Source organism: Callithrix jacchus, chromosome 1 (assembly GCF_049354715.1).
Source record: "Callithrix jacchus isolate 240 chromosome 1, calJac240_pri, whole genome shotgun sequence".
In the NCBI taxonomy this organism is placed as follows: Eukaryota; Metazoa; Chordata; class Mammalia; order Primates; family Cebidae; genus Callithrix; species Callithrix jacchus.
In genome coordinates this window covers 135571781-135586259 of record NC_133502.1, presented here as the reverse complement: position 1 = coordinate 135586259, position 14479 = coordinate 135571781, and the positions used below count along the sequence as shown (strand labels likewise).

General features: G+C 36.3%; 1 protein-coding gene across 11 annotated transcripts in view; it reads left to right on the top strand.

Moving 5' to 3' along the window:
* The window catches only part of LINGO2 (leucine rich repeat and Ig domain containing 2), a 1279451-nt gene that overhangs the window by 840850 nt on the left and 424122 nt on the right, over positions 1-14479 (top strand). For 10 of the 11 annotated variants that reach the window (XR_013534666.1, XM_078370421.1, XM_078370435.1 and 7 more), the window contains one exon: positions 7256-7288. The exons of the other annotated variant lie outside the window; for it this stretch is intronic. The gene's annotated coding sequence lies outside the window, so the exon portion shown is untranslated. The remainder of the gene's footprint in view (positions 1-7255; positions 7289-14479) is intronic. 11 annotated transcript variants of the gene reach the window in all.

Below are 14479 nucleotides of genomic sequence, written 5' to 3'. Positions count from 1 at the left end.
TAGACTAAGAAACAGACTGTTTCTTATCTGTATATTGCCAGGTACATTTTAGACACATTGTATATGTTTAAAATCTGTTTATTAAATGAATGATTGATAGATTGACTGTTTCTTAAGACAGGAGTCAAACTTTTCCTGTAAATAGATTGTAAACATGTTCAGCTGTAAACATGTTCAGTTAATATATGGACTCTGTGGCATCTAGACACCTCTGCTACTGTAACAGTGAAAAGGACATAAATAATCTGTAAATGAAAAGAAGTAGGATTTTTGTGGCCTATCGTTTGCAAACCCCTGTCTTTTAATAAAAGCCATCTTGAGACAGTGTTTAGTTAGTAATCTTCCTCTTGATACTTCAAATTTCTCTAGCTAAAATTTTACACTTAGTTAGATACCCTCACTTGAATGCAACCTCTTCAGCCATTCCTTGCACTATTTTTAGCTTCTTCACTAATTTTCTTTCTTCCAGATTGCGTCCCATTTGTTTGTGGATCTTAAAAAATCTGTTATCTTAAACTAAAAACAATTCTCCATTTTGATACGACAATTTAAAAGTAAAGTAGGTTCATTTCCTGCCTTCCTCTATACTACAGGTATAAAAATAAAGCATACAATAGCATTCAGAGTTTTGGGAGGCACATAGCATTTCCTGTTGTTGATCGTAAGTCACACCTTTGCTCTGTACTCTTGCCTAAACCATTCAGCATTAGGGAGTGCTGGTTTTGTTCTGGGGAGGAGCTCAGCGGAGTACTTGAAATTTAACTTGTAACTCAAATTAAGTAAAAGTGTTGAATACACATAGATAAGCAATTGGAGCAGAGTATAGACTAAATCCTGGTCTTCTGATTTTATGTACAGTGCCTTTTCAAACACACTACTTTCCCAGCTAGAGAGAAAAAAAATGATTTCCAATTAGTTAACCTGAGCAATATTTGCCAGCCTTATCAATAGGGCCCCATCAAACACAAGTGAAACACACCTGCTTTCACTCTCTTGGAGGTGCTACATCAGCATTCCTTATAAAATGCCTTCTTATATGAAAAACAATTTATGGCTTCATGCTGACTATAGTTCCTTCAAAATTTACCATGTAAAAGACTTTATGACATTGCCCCAGCCTCTCTCTGTTAGATAATGAAAAGTTAAATAACTTTTAATATTTTTAAAATATCAAAAGGAAATTATTAAAATGTTTCCCATGCCGATAAGCTCTGTCTTGGAGAGACTTTTGTAGTTCAAAGTTAACTTTGTCAGTCTTTATCTGTTTGTCAGACTACTTTTTGTAAGTGCCTTTGTGATGTTAAATGTAATGTACTATATACTGACAATCACTCAGCTACAGGAAATATGAGTGTCTTGGGCAAAAACTGACTTTCTTCCCTAAACCCAAGAATATTGACATCTAGAAACTGAGGTGCGTTGTTGCTGGTGTCTGGTATACTTGCAAAGTAAGCTTGCGAGTAGGTCATATAAAATTATGAATGAATTCATGTAAATCTATATTGCTGCCTTTCTGAAGTTTCAGGTTTATGTATTAATTATGCTGTTTAAGAATAGTGAATGATCCCAGAATAAAGTTAGAAAGCCTAACTCAATAATTCTGTAGCCTCATCAGTCAGTGGGGAACAACGGTCTAGTAGAATTTCTGGAAGTCTGGAAGAATCTTTAACTGAAAGCTCACTGAGTAGAGTGTGCTTTGCAAAACTGCCTCCTGTTACAAAGTCCTCCATAGTTCCATGCCTCATTTAAAGCGTTTCCCGTATTTATTGCCACATGGAATATATAACACAGATTCCACAAGTTTAAGAGTTTCACAACCTTCTGTTATTTGAGAGCTCCTTCAAAAGCCTCCCCACGTAAAATAGCATAAATAACGTTTGTCCACTAACGGAAGACAATTAAAGATAAAACTAAAGCTAGTAGGTTCTTCCTGGATATGTAACAACTGTTTTCTGCCTCAGTATGGAAAGGTTAGGATACATTTCTTGGAGTGTTCTAGTTTTATTTTTCTGTCAGGAATTTTCCCTACCACCGTGTTTGTATTTATTACGTTAAAGCCTGTAATGTGGTATAGTGGGATAACGAGTAAACCAGTGATGACACAAATACTTAAATAGAAAGTGTAAATGATTTGATCCAGAATTAAGAGCTGTGAATGAAATAAAAGACTTGGTGATGCAGAATTTCTTGAGGAATAGTGTGAAGCACTGTTCACTCCTTGTAAAATCTTAACTGGATTTTCTCAGAACTGCATAGAATTAGGTAACTTCTGCGTTCTGATTGTAAATGCAGCCTGAAGTAACATTTTACTGGACCATAAATTGTTCTGACTTTCATGCCTGATAAAATCCTTACATTTATTGCAGAAAATGTAAGCCCTTGTTCCGTAACTAATCTTTTAAGTTTTCTGAAATAGTGAAGTCTTGAATAGTCTTCCTAGAAATATGGCATGATTAAAAGTATCATATTGTTCTTTGCAAATAGGCTAGTATAATTAAGCATTTTGGTTACAGTGACCTTGGAATGAGTCTTGAGATACATTTTATAGGATATACACAGATGTGAGTATCCACTTGAGCCTTGAACAATGCAGGGGGTGGGAAACTAACACCCCCCCCCCCAGTTGAAAATCTGTGTATTTTTAACTTCCCTAAACTTTAACTATAAATAGCCTACTGTTGACTGGAAGACTTACTGATAACATAAACAGTAGATTAAGACATGTTTTATATGCTATATGTATTATATGCTGTATTTTTATACTAAAGGAAAGAAGATGTTTTTAAGTAAATCATAAAGGATAGAAAATGTATTTTCTCTTCATTAAGTGAAACTGGACCATCATAAGGGTCTTCATCCTCTTTCTTGTCACACTGAGTAGACTGAGGAGGTAGAGGAAGAGGAGGGGTGGGTCTTATCTCAGGGATGGTAGAGGCAGAAGAGTTCAGGAAGGTAAAAGGGGAAGTAGGCATACTTGTATAATTATTTTATGGAAAAATTTCCATGTATAAGTGGATCTGCACAATTCAAATCTGTGCTGTTAAAAGGTCAACTGTATTTTAAGATAATATTATAAATCAATATGTGTTTGTACATATCTGTGAACATCTCTCAAGATGTCTAGATTTCAAGAGATGTAAATACATTAGTTTAATGTTCCAATGGCAGTATAATTATAGCTATTGTGTAACACTGAAGAATGCTGACTTACAGGCTGAAATGTACCATCATTGCCTATGTCTACTGCATACACAAAAATGTTTTGAAAATTAGTTTCAACTCTTCCTAATGAGAAGGAGAAAGATACGACTGAAAGAATGTGTACTTCAGAGTCAGACATATCTGTGTTCAACTCTCTTCTCCATGTCTTCCAAATTTTGTAATCTTGATTTAGGTAAATTTTCTAACAAACTCTGAGACAGAGAGGTTTTCAGGCATGAAATTTATTGGGAAGTTAGTTGGGATCAATGTATTTATAGGTGTCACAAACTGAGGAAAGGGAGTCAGGTCTTTGTACTATGTTATTAATTGGTCATTAGCATGAGCTGCCTGTAAATAACCTGTCTTGGTCAAGGCAGTTTCCTTGGGCGGAAGGTGGAAAATTCCCAGAGAAGGATTCAGCTGTGGGCTACCAGCAGCCAGCACTTCAGGCAGCTAGAAAAATGAGTCTTTGTCATAAAGGGGGTGGTGGCATGTGGTATCTACGTGGCACTACTTGCATCATGTATTTATCCCACCTGAGAACAGCTCTTCCAGAATCCTAATAGGTCGCCATCTTTAGGAAACCTTTAAGAGGAAGATTAGTGGGAGCCATGGCCCCTGCTATTCAAGGTTACAACAGCTACTTATTATCTATCTCTTTTCTCCTCTTCTACTTCCCATTCTAAAATTCTCTCATCCTCAGCCCATATCTCCATGGACCTATGTGGGCTACCTTGTGGGATGACACAGACCGTTACTAAGGGATTTGAACCCCTTCTCAACATTTTATTTTTAGGCTGCTGCACTTGTCCGTTTATTACAAAAAAAAAATGAGCAAGGAAATTTCAAAAAATGCCCAGTGTATTACCTGCATGCCTGACATTCTTTTCTGCACTTACTGTATAAAAGCAGCGATATCAGATCCTGATGAGGAGACAGTTATCCCAGCCAAAGGTAATGACCCTTCTTGCTTCTAGTCTCTTGGCATAGGAGCCCAAAGTAATTTGATATAGGATATAGCTTGAAGCTTAATGAGATTCCTACTGTGTCCCCTCTCAGAGGCAGTGTCCCCTCTTGGAAGCAACTTCCCTTTAAAAGCTAGAATCTCAGACCCACAAACCCTAAACTTTTGTGAACAGGAAATGCAAATTTCCCCATTTAAGACTGTGGGAGTGATGCTAAGTTCAACTACTCTTATATTTTCCCCTTTGTTCCTAGACTCATGTATTCTGTCTGTTGGAGATGCAGTATCAAAGAATAGTCATTGATTTAGAGTGTTTTCCACATCCTTTAGGATGGTGCCTCAACATTGCACATGGCATCTCCAAGCTGGAGCTTCAGTTGCATTCCCATCAGAAGGCTGTTCCATCACTCATCAGGCCAGCACCATCTGTGGCATGCAGTGTGTACCAGGACAAGTGGACCTCAGAATTATGCACCCACTGTTCTACCTGAGTCCACAGTAGTCCCATTGGTTTGGATGATACTATGCAGTATCATGTATTCCCATATCAGACACTCTGCAGGCTCTCCGATCTTGGCGCTGATCAAAGCCTGACAGGCATGTAGGGCAAACCCTTGTTAGGAATGGGCTCACGTCTGGTCAAAATGAATTACTGCTCCTTCTAAGGTAGAAGAGGTCTGATGTCATAATCAGCTTACTACCCGAGTGGCAGGCTGAACCAGAGAATAATACTGAATTGAGACCCAGCATCTACCCCTGTTGTTATTAGGTTGAACAGAGCTCATCCACGCTTTTCAAGTATGGAAAATCGGAAATGGATTATTGAGTGGCCCCACTGAAGCAGATGGATGCTGCCAAAGGAGTGGAGAGGAGCTTGCTTCGGGTGTGTGTGCGTGTGTGTGTGTGTGTGTGTGTGTGTATGCATGCACATGCATGTGTATGTGTGATAAGGGGTTGGAATTTCTTGGGTGGGGTGTTAGCAATATAAGAAAGTTGAGACAAGGTCCAAGAATTGAACTGGGAGCTCTTAAGCTGTACAAAATGGTTTAAAAACTCCCTAATTTATATATTTTGTCCTTATCTTTTTAATTTCCTGGTTTTGTTTGCCTTCAGTTTCTGAGTTTCTTTTTAATCTTACTTTACTTTTGGTCAAGATGGGTCAATTTGTCAAATTAAAAGACCACAGGCTAACTTGGTAAATTTGCGTAAATAAATGACTTTTGCGAGACTCAATTTTCTTATTTGTAAAAGTGGAATAAAATGGTTGCTATAAAATTTTAAAACCTGCTTATAAAGTGCTTCTACATGGTGGATGATTAATAGTTGCCTATCAATATTGAAACAATCCTAAAAAAATCACTGCTAAGGAGGAAAGGATAGGGCTTTTATCCTGGTTTGGGGGTCTGGTTGTAAAGATCTGGCAAGCTGGAAGGAAGCAGGCAGTGAAGTGAGTTACTGGTGGTCTGCTTCCCGTTTTCCTAGGAGCCTAACTCATGAGGTGTTTCAGTGATTGGCCTTGCGTTTTCTTTGGTTTTTGCTTCCTTTTTGAAATAGTATGATTTTTGCATTTATTTTTGGATGTCCTTCTATGTTTTTACACTTTTAAAAACTTGTTTTCTGCTTGGTAAAAAAAGCATGATTACTAGAAACACTTAAAGCATAATATTCTTGTATCACAGAGGAAAAACATTCCCTCTTCAACCTCTTGTTAAAAGGTTACTTTAAATGTCTGATAGCTATTCCTTTAGATTTATTTCTATGCACAATTGGATATCACACATATATATAAATATATTTTTTAACAAAATTCAGATCATGTTATGCATATTGATATATCAAATACTCAGGCCTTCGGATCGTGGTGTGAACAAAGGCCTCAGGTCTTTTGTCTATATTACCACATGAGGTTGTTGTATATGCTAAATGAGAAAACTTTGTAATTCACATATGCCTGTAACATGCATCTTTGTCACGTACATGTAAGCCTGACTGTGTTATGCCTGCCAAGGTGATTATTAGCTATTATTATCATGCTTGTCTGAAGCCATATCTTTATTTATTTTTTGAGATGGAGTTTTGCTTTTGTTGCCCAGGCTAGAGTGCAGTAGCCTGATCTCAGCTCAAGCAACCTCTGTCTCCCAAGTTCAAGCAATTCTCTTGCCTCAGCCTCCTTAGTAGCTGGGATTACAGGCATGTACCACCACACCTGGCTAATTTTTGTATTTTTAGTAAAGACAGAGTTTCACCATGTTGGCCAGGCTGGTCTCAAACTCCTGACCTCAGGTGATCTGCCTGCTTTGGCCTCCCAAAGTGCTAGGATTATAGGCATGAGCCACTGCACCCAGGCCTGAGTCCATTATCTTAAATCTCAACAAGATGTTTTACGTTAGGGTTTTTCTCTTACCTCCTCATTCCTCAAAGAGAACAGTGACTGAAAAAACATCGGTTGGGTAAATACAGCATTATCATAATTATAATTTCCCTGAGAAAAGTGGCTTGCAGTTTGAATATTCAGCATCATAATTACAATTTCCATAAGGAATGTAGAACAGTTATTATAAACAACAGAATAATCACTTGGTCCATAAGGGAGAACAGATTATTAGGGGAGTGAGGAGATAGAAGAAGCAAAGCCTGTGTTTTAATCAGCATTCAAGAGTAGAAATACAGAATCTGAGAATAAATTGTTAAAGGACCTTAAAACACTCTTGCCTGAATTTATCAAAAATCTTATCATGATGACTTCCATGGGTTAAGTGCTGTCTATATAATTTTTTCTTTCATACAATTTAATCATGTTTATTAAACATCCCCTCTGCATTTTTACTCATTGTCATTCATAATTTATATACCCACAAGAAATTTTAAAAAGCAAATTATGACACAATTTCAAAGTAAAAATATATTCAAAACAATGTAGGAGAAAAAGAGTTTAATCAGGTTTTTATCTCTCTGGAGTTAAATGCTTCTTTCCAATTCACAGGAAAATGGGTAAAATTTAAAAGCAAAGAAGAAAATGTATTTTTTTAATTTCTTCAGTTAATTGGCTTTTATTCAATTTCCTTTTTGTGTGTGTTTTCTATTTTTTAGGTGAAGTGAGAAAAACAGAATGCAGCTTTCAAGGTTGGTTTATTTTATTATTTTTATTGTAAATTGACAATTTGTAATTGTAAAGATCTATGGGGCAAAACCTGATGTTATCATTTATGACTCCAATGTGGAATAACTAAATCAAGCTAGTTAAAATATCCACCAATTTAAATTCTTAACATTTTTGTGGTGAGAAGATTTGAAATTTACTTTCTTAGTAATTTTCTAATGTAAAATACTCTATAATTAGATTTACCATGCTAATAGAACTAAAAAAAAGCAATACACTCTAATAGAACTGAAAAAAATCCTGTTCTTGTCTAACTGAAATTTTGTACCCTTTGACCATCATCTCTCCATTTCCTTCAAAACCCAGCCTCTATAACCACCATTCTAATCTCTATGTCTGTGATTTCAGTTGTTTTAGAGTCCACCTGTAAGTTGGAACATGCAGTATTGACTTTCCGTGCCTGACTTATTTCACTTTGCATAATGTTCTCTAGTTCTATCCATGTTGTCCCAAATGACAGAATTTAACATATATGTTAAAATGAAACAGTGTGAAAGTAGCGGAGCAAAATATATCCTTAGCTTTGCACCAATACCTATTAGAACACATTGTTTTTATTTTCCTCATTCATTGACAGAAAAGTACAATACAGACTTAAGTAAATTCAACATAGCAATTCAATATCATAGCTAATTGAATCTGTGGCAAAATTGTGAAGTTGGAGTATATAACATTTTTATATTAACATTTAATATTAGTAATTTTTCACTCCATCCATCATTCCATCCATCTACCATTCATATATTTTTATCAATGAATCCTTATTACATACTGTGTGCAAGTTACTATCATGTATCTAATTTCTTCTCTTCATACTTTGTTTGACTGACCTTCAACAGATCCTCAATTCTACCCCTTGCTCCAGCACTTTCTGCTTATTACTGACAATAAACCTTCACCTATTATCACAGATAGTCGATTTTAACTTACTGTATCCGATAAATGATAAAATCCCCAACATTGCTCAGTTCGTGTGTATGCTAGTATGTCTACTTCCAAATAATTAGGGCATAGAGGAAATCATCGGGGTAATAACTACCAAGTATATTGTAATTCAAGTAAATTAAGAGAGTACGAAAAAAGTCCTGATCTTTCCTCCTAAATAGAACATTCAGAATTGAGTTTATACATGAGCACCCTGGATAACGGTAAAGTGTAGCACTGCAGTGACTATGGCCTGAATGTTTTTGTCCTCTCAAAATTCCTCTGCTGAAGTCCTAGCCCCCAAGGTGATGGTCTTAGGCAGTGAGGCCTTTTGGGAAATGATTAGGTTCAAGAATCATGAATGGGATTAGTGCCCTTATAAAAGTGGCCCAAGGGAGTTACCTTGTGCCTCTCAGCACGTGAGACACAGAAAGTGTTGTCTCTAAGGAAGCAGGCTTTCTCCATATAGTATTTCTGCCTGTGCCTTGATCTTGGAATTCCCAGACTCCAGAACAATGAGACACATTTGTGTTGTTTAAATACACTCAGTTGATGGTATTTTGTTATAGCAGCTAAAACAGACTAAATCACAAATGTTCTCATTATAACAGTTTGAAACATCAATGAGTTGAAATGGAACTATCATCTCTACATTGTGCTCCATAGATAAATGGTAAAACTTAATTATTTGCAATGTCCTTATTGAGAAATTAAAAGGGGAAAAAAAATCTTGATAACTCCAGACCAATCTCTAGGAAATATTTAAATATTTGAGTGAAGAGACCCAAATTTGAACCTGCCTGTGAAACCTAGTCTCTCCCTACAATATTCCATGGTCATGCTTCCATTTATACGCACTCTATGTAGATGTTTCTGATGTCTTGCATTAACCACTGTAGGTAAGCTCATGCCCTTCTTATTAAAAGGGAAGCCCAGTAACAGATTTTTAGATTGAAAGTGCTTCAACTATTGTTCATTTTAATCATGGTTTTCTTCAAATAATAAAATCCAGGCCTATAGAGTTTAAATACGTAACTTGTTCTAAATCATAGAGTTCACTAATGACCAAATAGGGACCATGATTACATTGTTTACCACCTTAACATGGGGCATCTCACATGGGTCGGTACGGAGGATAGGAAGGTCTTTTGTTTGGAATGGAAGATATTTCTGTAACAACATATTTCATACCAAACTGTTGCCTAAAATTATTTATCTCCTGTATTTTAAAGCATTTCTCAAAAACCCTTTTACTTCCCTGACTATATCATGATATCCCTGAAGGTAAAGCTCATGGCTACCATTTCTCTGTATTTTCACCATATTTATAAGGTTTAGGTAAATGTTGTGCAGTTCGTTATTCTCCTAAACCTTATCAAGAACATGGAACCTCTGCCTCTGTTCCAACTCAGTGAATTCCACTGATATTCTTTGTAGAAGATCTAGAAAAAAACTCACTGAAGGTAACCAGAAAGCAAAGAAAGATGGCTGGGTTTTGTTTTTGTTTTTGCATGTGTGTATGTTTTGGAATGTGTGTGAGGAGGAAGTGGTCAAAAGGAATCATTTAAATTTGTCTGAGACTATGTGGGTTTAATGACTTGTAGGGAAGCCAGAGTGACCGAAGAGAATAGAGTATGCCTATTGAAAATGTGAATCTATATTTGGATAGATAGAGAGTATCCAGGAGCTAGACATTAGAATGAATGAAATCAATTTTTAAATACAGAAGAAAGGTTAGAAATAAGAAAACTAATTTCCTTTTTATTATAGATCTTAGATCTAATTTCCTTTTGTCTTTCCTGTGTATTTGAAAATGGGATGTAGCTCTTCTTTCCATGTGAGAGCTGTTTAATATTTTCACACTGAAAGTGTTGTGTTTAGATTTGAGCATCACACATTTAGAAGTCTATAAATAACCTATTTTGCCCTTCAAAATATATAGAATGTCACTCAAAGAAGCAGAGATTATACAAGGATTATTAATTAAAGAGGAATTCCAATATTCACTTTACTCTTTCAAAGATCATTAAAGGTGATCAAATTTGTAACTCACAGCAACTCTTTTCACAATCCTTTTCTTCACCTATCAGATCTTTCACACTGCAATATTTCGAATCTTCATCAAAACATTAAGCTCTTCTTGAGCCCTAGTTCTTGCCACTTTTGTTACTTATATATCTTTCTTTTCTTCCTGCATTTATCATGTAGTTCAACCTTGTTTCGCTTACTAAAACCTTCCCTCTTACCCACCTATCTGTCTAATTTTATCTTTCTAGGTTTTCCTGTGAAAGAGGAAGAGATAAAAACTAATAGGCAGGTTATAGAAATGTTGAGTGTACCCAAATGTCAGTAAATCTTGTCTCAGCCATGTATATTCCGTAGCATGGTGATAGACTCAAAATCGCAAGCAGTGGCAGCACACATGGTGGATAGAGCAATAGATTCGCTTTTAATTAAACACGGTATGAGCTTTTATCTCTACTCCCTCCCCAAAAGTAACTAAAATAAGAATAAAGGATAAATAATGTATAACCCCCCAAGGACAAAGTAATCAAGAAAGGTGACAATACCAGACTAAAAATGGCAAACACAATTTCAAAAATATTAAATAGATGGACAAAGATAGTTGTAGTAGCACAGCAGAGTGTTGAAACTGAAGCAATCAGTAAAATAAAGATAATGAAAAGGAGTCTGAGCTGCTGATCCCCAGAAATTGCCAGAAATTAGAGCTATCAAGGGTAGGTATTAAGGAAGTGACTGAAAACATTAAAATTGGGGTTGAAAGTTGGTAAATGGAAAAATTGGGCTCCCAGATTCTCTCCCACACCGTGAAGCCAGGTAACTATCCGAGCCTCGTTTTGTCAAAGACTTGAAATACACTTTGTGAATATTGCAATTCAACTGGAGAGGCACTGATCTTGGAAATCCTAAGATCAGCTTAGGACAGAAAGAAGGCAGTCTAATGAAGACAGAATGTAACTAAAGTCTACAAAAAACAAAATAATTACATAAAAATATGCTTATCAAAAAATGAGACCCTTCATGCATCTCTAACTTCGATCTCAGAACTCTGGAAGCCAAGCAGGAACACAAAGGATTCCTCTCTGGAGACTAAAGAACTCAAAAGGAAAAAGTACAGATAAGGATACTGTTTTCTTCCACTAAAAGGTTCAGTGCTTTATTGTCGGCTACACTAAGGCTCACCAGCTGACAGGTCCAGCAAATACACCCAGAGATTCCAGTCAGCCTTAGAGGTCCTGCAATCACAGAAGGAAACTGCTATAAACAGAGCGGGTATTGTACACCATGAAAGAAGAACACCAATGCAAACAGAAAAAATAAGACAATGCAGAGTGTAACAAAACAATGAAAGGCTATAATACTCTCAAAATGATCAGACATTATATCCCCTAAAGTGGAATAGGATGTATAGATAGACAGAGACAGAAAGAGATAGAGAAAGATAGAGATACACAGATATATATACACACAGAGAGAGAGAAAAAGAGAAAGAGAGAGAGAAAAGAAATTAAAAGTTCTTGGAAAAAAGAAGAAAAAATTGGTAAAAGTATATACTGGAAGTTATACTTAAGGAGAGTTTCCAGAAAGTAGAAAAAAATGACAAAAAAGATTAAAAATAGGGAAAAAAGTTCAACAAACCAAAATTAATTCAGAATACCCACCACCTGACTCATAATAGTTCTTGAAATAAAGATAGGTTTGAGGTAATTAATAAATAATAATTGCAAACTAATATCCAGAATTATTTTCAGATTAAAAGGCCCAGTGATGCTACCAATAATATAAAGGAAACAAAAATCATCATAAAAGTTCGGAATAGAAGAGACAGAAGAGTACACTATAGCTTCTAGAGAGGGAATAAAGAGGAATAAGAAAGACTAAAAGCCAGAATAAACCATGACTTCCCAGTATCAACCCTGAAAATTAGAATCCCATGGAGCAATACTCTCAAATTTCCACATGCTCCACCCAGAAAGAGGAAAAATGGCCCCCAGGGAATAAGGTCACAGATTAGGAAGGAGATAGAAAATTTCCAGGTTGTTAGTGAAGTTCTAGCATATCAACTTATGCAGCCTCCTCTAGAGAACAGCCAGTACAACAAACCAGCTGCAGTAAAAATACAGAAAGAAGGACTCCAGGAGGGGTGTTTTAAAGCCAAATGCAACATAACAAGCAAAACCTGAAAGAATGATGAATGTGTTCACACATATTAAGAGAAGATTTTCAGTTCTGCAGGATGATTTGGGAGTTAATTCGTGACAGATTTATAGAAATAATGCAAGCCATGAAACAGGGCAATTATTAACTCCAAGAGAGATAAGAATTGAAATAGATCTATAGAACATCACATCATTGAGCTGACCATATTAACAGAGTTGTAATAATGTAAATGCTGACTTTTGATTTAACCAAAATGATAATACAACTATATAGAGAAGATGAATATATATGTGTTAGATGGGCAGTTTAAGAGGCCAAATCTTTATATTCCATATGGGAAATCAATGAGGAAGAAGAAAAGGAGGAGGAGGAATTAAAAACAGCATTTTGCCTGTATCATCAGAAACAGATTATTATCAAAATATACAACTATATGAGGTGAGAGTAAGCCTGTTGAGAAGAATAAAGCAGGTTATTATTATTACCATATATTCCTATTAGTGTATCATTAATATATTATTATAGAACTACATGGCTTGTATAAATATGAATCTATATTACTTTCATAAAATAAAGCTAAATTTAAGTGTAGTTAATATTAAACATTTATAATTTACTCTAGCTTTACATACCTGTTTTACAACTTACCTTAGGAAAGTCACTTTTTTTTGTGGGTTTATTTGTATATTTGTTGGACTTTCTTTTGCTTTTCCTCATAAGGAAGCTAATGCAAGTGAATGATCCTACCTTAATACTTAACATGAAGCAGTGAGTCCTCCAGCATTCTTTTTCATTTCCCCCTGAAAGGAGCTGAGAAATGTGTTAGCTTCTTTCAGATATTTGAATGAGTCTTAGGTAGAAGATGGAAGAGAGATGCAATTTGGCCTCCGGTTTCAAGTGATAAAAACAAGAGCTGAAAGGCTCAAGAAAACATATCCAGCTCAATATTGAAAGGAACATTATTGTAAAACATGGATATCCAGGGCACTGGTAGCTGGTGAGTTCTCTGTGGTAGAGTCTTTCAGACATAGCCTGAGGATCACATAAGAGGTATGAAATACAATAGAGAGGTAATGCAAGTGCTGGGTAAGTCAACTAAGTAGTGTTCCAAGTCCTTCCTTTCTATAGACTAGATGATGCTATGCCCTGCTGCTACTCAAGAGATGTAACAACCACCAGGGAAGCAAGCTATAGTTATTAATATGGTAGCAATGGAGATTAGAAGAAAAAGCAACAGGCTCCAGCTGCTTTGTGCACTAAAGAAAATGTAAAAAGTAGAATTAGAAAGATCTGAGCCAAATTCTGGCCCAGATTTAAAACTATGAAAAATTCAAAGACCCCATAGGTAGTAAGGGTGAAATTCTAACATCTGTTTTAAAAATAATGCAGCTGTCCTGTGAAAGGCCTGACTCAGAGCCTGCTTTTATTATGAATTCCATCCTTTCTTGGTCACACACAGACAGACCCTGACTTGTATGTATGCTCTGCCCAGTAACACCCTTCCTCCCTCTGCCTCCAAGCCCTCAGAGTCATCTCAAAGTAGATCCATTTCCGCACTGGGAAAAAAAGGAAAGAAAAAAAAGGGGGTATCCAAAGGTTGGAATTTATTTTGTAGGTCCCAGCTCTTGTCTTCATTCTTTAAACTCTGAAAAGACAAGGTAAACCCTAAACCCCAAAGCAGGTGAAGAAATCCTACTCCAAACCACTCTTCACTCCCTTTGGCCCTATCTTCTCCCCCCTGTCCTCTGTTTTTGGTTTCTTCCAGGTCCCTTTAACGGCAACCTTCTACTCACTTGCTACCTCTGCAGTCAACGCACCCAGGCCTGCAGAAGCCCCTTTTCCAAGATAGGAATGTGATGCCAAGCTCTTGCACTAGGGGGTGTTACAGCTGTGCCTTCTGCTGTTTCACTATACAGGCTATACAGCCTACTTGAAAATAGGGTTGCCTTTGCAGCACAGATCCAGTTCTTATCTCTTAGCTATATTTTTATTAATCACCCAATACTCAGGCAATTAATTCCAGGCTCTTTAGCATGACACACATATTT